The sequence below is a fragment of the Ictidomys tridecemlineatus genome, chromosome 13, assembly GCF_052094955.1.
Source record: "Ictidomys tridecemlineatus isolate mIctTri1 chromosome 13, mIctTri1.hap1, whole genome shotgun sequence".
In the NCBI taxonomy this organism is placed as follows: Eukaryota; Metazoa; Chordata; class Mammalia; order Rodentia; family Sciuridae; genus Ictidomys; species Ictidomys tridecemlineatus.
In genome coordinates this window covers 79,890,405-79,897,436 of record NC_135489.1, presented here as the reverse complement: position 1 = coordinate 79,897,436, position 7,032 = coordinate 79,890,405, and the positions used below count along the sequence as shown (strand labels likewise).

General features: G+C 38.4%; 1 pseudogene; it reads left to right on the top strand.

Annotated features, from left to right (window-relative positions):
- The first annotated feature begins 1,233 nt into the window (after nt 1-1,233).
- On the top strand, nt 1,234-3,379 carry LOC144369710 (cleavage stimulation factor subunit 2 tau variant-like; annotated as a pseudogene).
- Nucleotides 3,380-7,032: the final 3,653 nt, after the last annotated feature.

The following is a 7,032-nucleotide window of genomic DNA, read 5'->3' as shown; positions in this document are numbered from 1 at the left end:
CCTTTTAAGCAACTTGTTTTAAAGATGAAATAAAAAAAAATTTAGAAGTAGTTGGGAAATTAATGCAAATGAATTACATGTACAAAATGAGTTAGGTTGAAAACCCTATTGATAAATATGAGCAATCAAAACCAGACAGACCTAAATAATACTGCACTATTATTTAAACACCTAAAAAGCACACAATTAAGTTTCTTGTAAATAAATGAAAAATTCTAAATAAAACAAACAATTTTTTAAATTATGTAATAAAAAGAATTGAAGTAGATAAATTGATAAAATTAAATATATATATATATATATATATATATATATATATATATATATATATGAATACATTACATTTATTTTGGTAAAAGCATAAAGAAAATAGAATACTAAACAGATGTGATTTGTGGAGGGTTCCTTAGCCTCTGCAATGAAAGGGCAATATTTCATTCATTAGGCATTTTGGGATATCTGTGGTTTATATTGTTTTTATTATTCCATGCATCTTTTCACTTAAGACATACAAAATAACATGAATATCTTGTATGTCTTAAATGGAAAGTCACAAAGCAGTGCAAACTGCACAGGAAATAAAATTAAACTTAACAAGAAAAAAAGGCCAACTGTGAGTCCTATCTCACAGAAAGCATTAAAAGACAACAAAAAGTGAATTCTACAACTTCTTTTGCTCTAGAGTCATATCTTTATTCCCAAAACCTTTAGGATTCAAATGTGACATTAGGTTTTTAATCAGTGTGTTGATATCTCCCTACTGTATTTTCTACAATAACTTGGGTTCTATCAAAAGCACTGGGATCATTCAAACTAGGGTCCTTGCTCTTCTTCCATACATGGTGCTTGCTTTTCTTGAGGTTCATCAATAAAATGAAGGTGTTGGACTAATGCAGTTTCTGTTTCACCTACTCTGCCTGTGGCAGCAGTACCTGATCTCCACCCAAGGTACAGTCCAGGCCTTTGGGCTTGGATTATGATGACTAGACAGAAAGCAGATCAGCCCAGACCTCATGGTGATGGGTGAACACTTATTAACACAAAGAAGAGGAAATATAAATGTATAGGAACGGAGGCCAGAGATTCTCCAGGGTAACGAGCCCTGACCTGTCCACATGACAGACAGAAAGGTGATTCAGGGGTTAAAAAGTGGAAAAAATACTTGTAAATTTGAAACATATTTGGGGCGACTCATAGAAGAATTTGCTATCAGCTGTGTGCATGACTGGAATCATGTCTAGTGTGGTGGTGAGCAACACTGCAATGTCTTGGTCTCTGCAATCAGTGTTTGTGGGTAACACTGGATGAGGCAACTGAGAAGCAGTTAAAGGAATTTTCTCAGAGGTAGGTTCTGTTGTCAGTTTCCATCTAGTATGTGATAGAGAGACGGGAAAAACCCAAAGGTTATGGCTTCAGCACCCATCATTGACTCACCCTATGGAGACCCCTTTGATCCAGAAAATGCTCTCGAATCAAATACCAAAGTAGTTGCCAGTCTCCACCCAGAACAGATGATTGAGATAATGAGGCAGATGAAGCTCTGTGTCCAGAATAATCACCAAGAAGTTCCAAACAGATTATTTCAAAATCCACAACAGGCTTATGCACTGCAGGCACAAGTAGTGATGCGAATCATGGATCCTGCAATTGCTCTGAAAATTCTGCATTGCAAGGTATATGTCACACCACTGATCACAGGCAAATCTCAGTCTTGTGTCCAGCCCTGGTGCTGGTCCTGACCCTGGGCTGTATCCAGGACCTAATGTTATACTCAATGAATAGTATCCTCCAGATCCTTAGCCTCAGTACATGGGTGGAAGACTGTGGAAAGCCATTCTCACATGTGACTGTGCAACTCCTGGTTGGGTCTGAGGTGTTCTGGCTGTGTCGGAGCTTTCCCATCCCTCTCCTGATGAGAGAACCCATCCGTGTGGGAGTGTGACTGACCACAAACCCCGGGGCCCAATCACTGACCCTGACCTTGGAGTGTGCCCCCCCTCAAACTTCATTGGATGGAATTCTCCCCTGAATTTCTTGTTTCCCAATAAAAGGCTACTCCCTGGTGTGCTCACCCTCTCTCTCTCTCTCTCTCTCTCCCTCTCTCTCTCTCTCTCTCTCCTGCTAGCCCTGAGTAATCCTTGCTGCCCTATGGGTGGTTCGAGGTGGGAGCCAGAGAGGGGAGCCGTCTCGGACCTGGTCATAGAAAAAGGTAACTGAGTCTGTGTGTTTATTTCGATATCTGCTAGCTAACTTTTATTCCAAGAACCTCATTAATGAAACCAGTGCGCTGGTCGCATGGTGGAGAAAACTCATTAAGGACATTCCTCCTCTAATGAAGACTCCTATCCAGAGTGGAATTCTAGCTCCAGGGTCAATACCAGCAGGAGTTTCTGGAACTGGTCCTGGTTCCTTCACTCCTGGAAAAGCAATGCAGGCACAAGAAATACCAGGAGTTGGCCCAGTGCTCTTAGAACAGGGACAAGTACAGATGTCAGATCCTAAAGCTTCTGTGCCTCAGGGACCCATGACTGGTGGAAGCCTACCTCCTCAAGGACTGTCAGGAGGTGCTCCAAATGACCCACATGGAGGGACTCTGCATTTAATTACTGGATAAGTAGAACCTAGGGGTTATCTGAGCCCACCTCATCAGGGTCCCCACATGCACAATTACTCTGGTCATGACACCTGTGGTCCTTCCTCTCATTATGTGAGATAAGGGCCATTATCAGATCCCAGATTACTAATTGGAGAGCCTACAGGACCTATGATAGATTGAAGAGGTCTATCTATGGATAGTAGAGGAGGCAGAGGTTCTCAAGTGATGAGGCTTGAGCCATGGAAACAGAGGTCTTAGATACAAGATAATGGAGACAAGAGCAATGGAAAGCTGTCCATGGAAGCCATAGGGCTGGAAGCAAGAGGATTAGAGATGAGACGACCTGGGCCTAATTCAAGAGGCCCCAGGACTGGTGGAAACCAGGGTCCTTGTCCTATTAATATAGGGATCCTGACGGATTCAGACAGGTCCCAAGCATTTTAGGAGTAGGAAATCCTGGAGGTGGCACGCACAGGGGCAAGCATACAAGGGGGAAGAATTCAGGGAGCAGGTATGCAGGGGGCAAGCAAGCAAGGTGGAGGCCCGCCAAGAAGTTTTAGTTTTGAATAGAGCCAGGTAACTCCAGAGGATCAATACAAAGCAACTTTGATCATGAAGCTTCTTCAGCTGATTGCTGATCAGATTGCCATACTGCCACCTGAGCAAAAGCAGAATATCCTGATTTTAAAGGAGCAAACCCAGAAATCCATTGGAGCTATCTTTTCTCCAGTGCATGTTTTTCTCCAGTGCATGTTTTTGGCAACTTTGTCTAATATAAGGTAGTTGTAATTTTTTGGGTTAGTTTCTGTGTCCTCTATTCTGTACCATTGGCCTACCAGTCTGCCTTCAGCAAATGGTGCTGGGAAAATTGGAAATCCATATGCAACAAAATGAAATTAAACCCCTATCTCTCACCATGCACAAAACTTAACTCAAAATGGATCAAGGATCTAGGAATTAAACTAGGAACTCTCTGTTCAATACAAGAAAAAGTAGGTCCTAATCTTCATCATGTGGGATTAAGCCCCAATTTCCTTAATAAGACTCCTATAGCACAAGAATTAAAACCAAGAATCAAAAAATGGGGTGAAATCAAAGTAAAAAAGTTTCTTTTCAGCAAAAGAAACAATCTGTAGGTGAGCAGAGAGCTTACATTCTGGGAGCAAATTTTTACCCCTCACACATCAGATAGAGCACTAATCTCTAGGATATATAAAGAACTCAAAAAGCTAAGCACCAGGGCTGGGGTTGTGGCTCAGCGGTAGAGCGCTCACCTCACACATGCAAGACCCTGGGTTTGATCCTCAGCACCACATAAAAATAAATGAATAAAATCAAGGTATTGTGTCCAACTACAACTAAACAAAGCTAAGCACCAAAAAACCCACAAACAATCCAATCAACAAATGGGCCAAGGACCTGAACAGACACTTCTCAGGAGAGGATATACAATCAATCAACAAATATATGAAAAAATGCTCAGAATCTCTAGCAATCAGAGAAATGCAAATCAAAACTACTCTAAGATAACATCTCACTGTCAGTATGGCAGCTATTATGAAGACAAATAACAATAAGTGTTGGATAGGATGTAGAGGAAAAGGTATACTCTTACATTGCTGGTGGGACTGCAAATTGGTGCAGCCAATATAGAAAGCGGTGTGGAGATTCCTTGGAAATCTGGAAATGCAACCACCATTTGACCCAGCTATCCCTCTCCTCGAACTATACCCAAAGGACTTAAAAACAGCATGCTACAGGGACACAATCACATCAATGTTTATAGCAGCACAATTCACAATAGCTAAACTGTGGAGCCAATGTAGAGGCCCTCAGCAGATGAATGGATTAAAAAAATGTGGCATATATACACACAATGGAATTTTACTCAGCAATCAAAGAGAATAAAATCATGGCATTTGCAGGTAAATGTATGGCATTGGAGAAGATAATGCTAAGTGAGTTAGCCAAACACCCCAAAACAAATGCCAAATGTTTACTGTGATATAAGGAGGCTTACTTATAGTGGGGTTAGGATGAGGAGCATGGGAGGATTAGATGAATTCTATATAGGGAAGAAGGGTGGGAGGGAAAGGGAGGGGGCAAGAATTAGCAAGGATGGTGGAATGTGATGGACATCATTATCCAAAGTACATGTATGAAGACATAAATTGGGTGTCTACATACTTTATATACAACCAGAGATATGAAAAAATGTGCTCTATATGTGTAATAAGAATTGTAATCCATTCTGCTGTCATGTATTTTTTTTAAATAAAATCAATTAAAAAAAAGAAACCCATTGGAGCAAATTGAAAGATTCTTAAAAATACTTGGCTGCAGTTTTATAAAGTTTATTCTGTATCATAGAAAATGGGTGTAAGAAGTTGACTTCTGCATCCCTACACTTTAATGATTAGAATTTCCCTCCTAGAACTTAATCACATTTCTTGTTGTCTCTGTGTTTTCAATTTTAATTGAGGGTAGGGGGAGAGTGGATCTGGGGGCTGGGGATGTGGCTCAAGCGGTAGCGCGCTCGCCTGGCATGCGTGCAGCCCGGGTTCAATCCTCAGCACCACATACCAACAAAGATGTTGTGTCCGCCGAGAACTAAGAAATAAATATTAAAAATTCTCTCTCTCTCTCTCCTCTCTCACTCTCTCTAAAAAAAAAAAAGAGAGTGGATCTGTTCACTTTAAGTCCCTGTAAATATACAAAAATAACTCTGAAAATGATTATATCAAATAAGATTACAAAAAGTGTGCAGCAATGTAACAGTCTCTATAATATGCTAACTACATTTTAAAAATATTGAGTAAAAGAATTTGAAAACTGCACATAGAAACTGAAAGGCTGGCTGGAGTTGAGGCTCAGTTGTAGAGCACTCAGTGTGAAGCACTGGGTTTGATCCTCAGTGCCACATAAAAATAAATAAATAAAATAAAGGTATATTATTGTGTTCATCTACAACTAAAAAAAATTTAAAAAATACTAAAAGGTGCCCTGTAAATTTTAATGTATTAAGATAGTTTTAAGATTTTGAGTTGTGTAACACATTTACCTCAAAATTATAAGAAATATATTTTTGATAAACCACTGAAAATACAAAATCCTATTTTGGAGGCAATAAAGTTTTGTTTTAAACATTGTTTTAGTTTAGGAATTATTTTGAAATGTTAGAGTTAACAGGATGAGTTTAAATATGTGATTTTAGAGGTTTTTGTTTTCCTAGAGCTATGTTATTGAAAAAATCAAGAAATCCATCTGTTTTAATGTTGCTTCATTTATACTTCTCTTCAGAGATAAGCAGTATCCTGCCTGGGCCTTGTCTGTGATGATTTAAAGGGATAATTCTATGATAAACCCGGTTACTTAAGTCTTCTCTGATGAGACCCAGTAATTTCTCTGTATGTGTCTATTTCTTAAGAGTCTTTAAACCCTAAATCTGAATCTGAGTAATTCTCACATCCTTCCCCAAAATCAGTATCAAAGGAACATTTGGTCTGAATGAGTACATTGCAGCATTGAGCTTTTCATAAAAAGTGGAAGGTTTCTTTCAGGAAAGCTCCCAGTTTCCTAGTAACTAGCTTCTGTATATAAATAGTATCCATTTGGTCAATAAGAATCAGGAGTTAAAAATCTTAGTCTCAACATCAGCATGCCTTTTTTTCTTGTTTCATAATCTGCTTTTTCTGTTTCCATTGTATCAGATAATTGAGGCAAAGATCGGTAGAGATGTTATAGACTGAATACTTTTGCTCAGCTGACTTATGACTCATTTTACTTTTGACATTACTCATTTAATTCTAACATACTTACCTATAAAATATACTTAAAATCAATAGGAAGGTGGAACTTAACACGTTTCCTTAGAGGTACCACTTAATTTATTTTGAGGATGTGGACACATAAACGTTTTATCACAGTTTAAGTAGTAATTAACAGAAGAATAAACACCCAGATAACCTGGTGATTTTCCTCTGGACAAAGAAAACCAATATCTAGTTATAGAAGAAAAAACATATCTTTTAATACAAGGACAATGTTGAGACTTAGAAATGAAGTTACTTTTCATTTTGCTAGGCTTTTACATTTTAAATGGGTAATTCATTCTCACTTTACAAAGTTTTCATTCCTATGCTGCTGTTAGCTATTTGCTTTGTTCTTTGTTGTGGTGGTTTGTACTGCTAAGTTTCTTGTGTTTAGTGCTTCTCCTATATTAGAGGAAATAATTCACCTGTGGATGTGTGAAAGTTCTAGTTAGTATTCATTTATAGTTAGCTTGGTTACTTTGAAATTGTAGTTTCTTTATCCTAAAGCTTTCACTGAAGGGCTCAAGTTGTAAAAACTATTAAATGTGATAGTGTTTTTTTTAGTAAAATCTCTGCATTGTTTAATGAAAATGAAATGAAATATTATACAATTAAAGCTGGAAA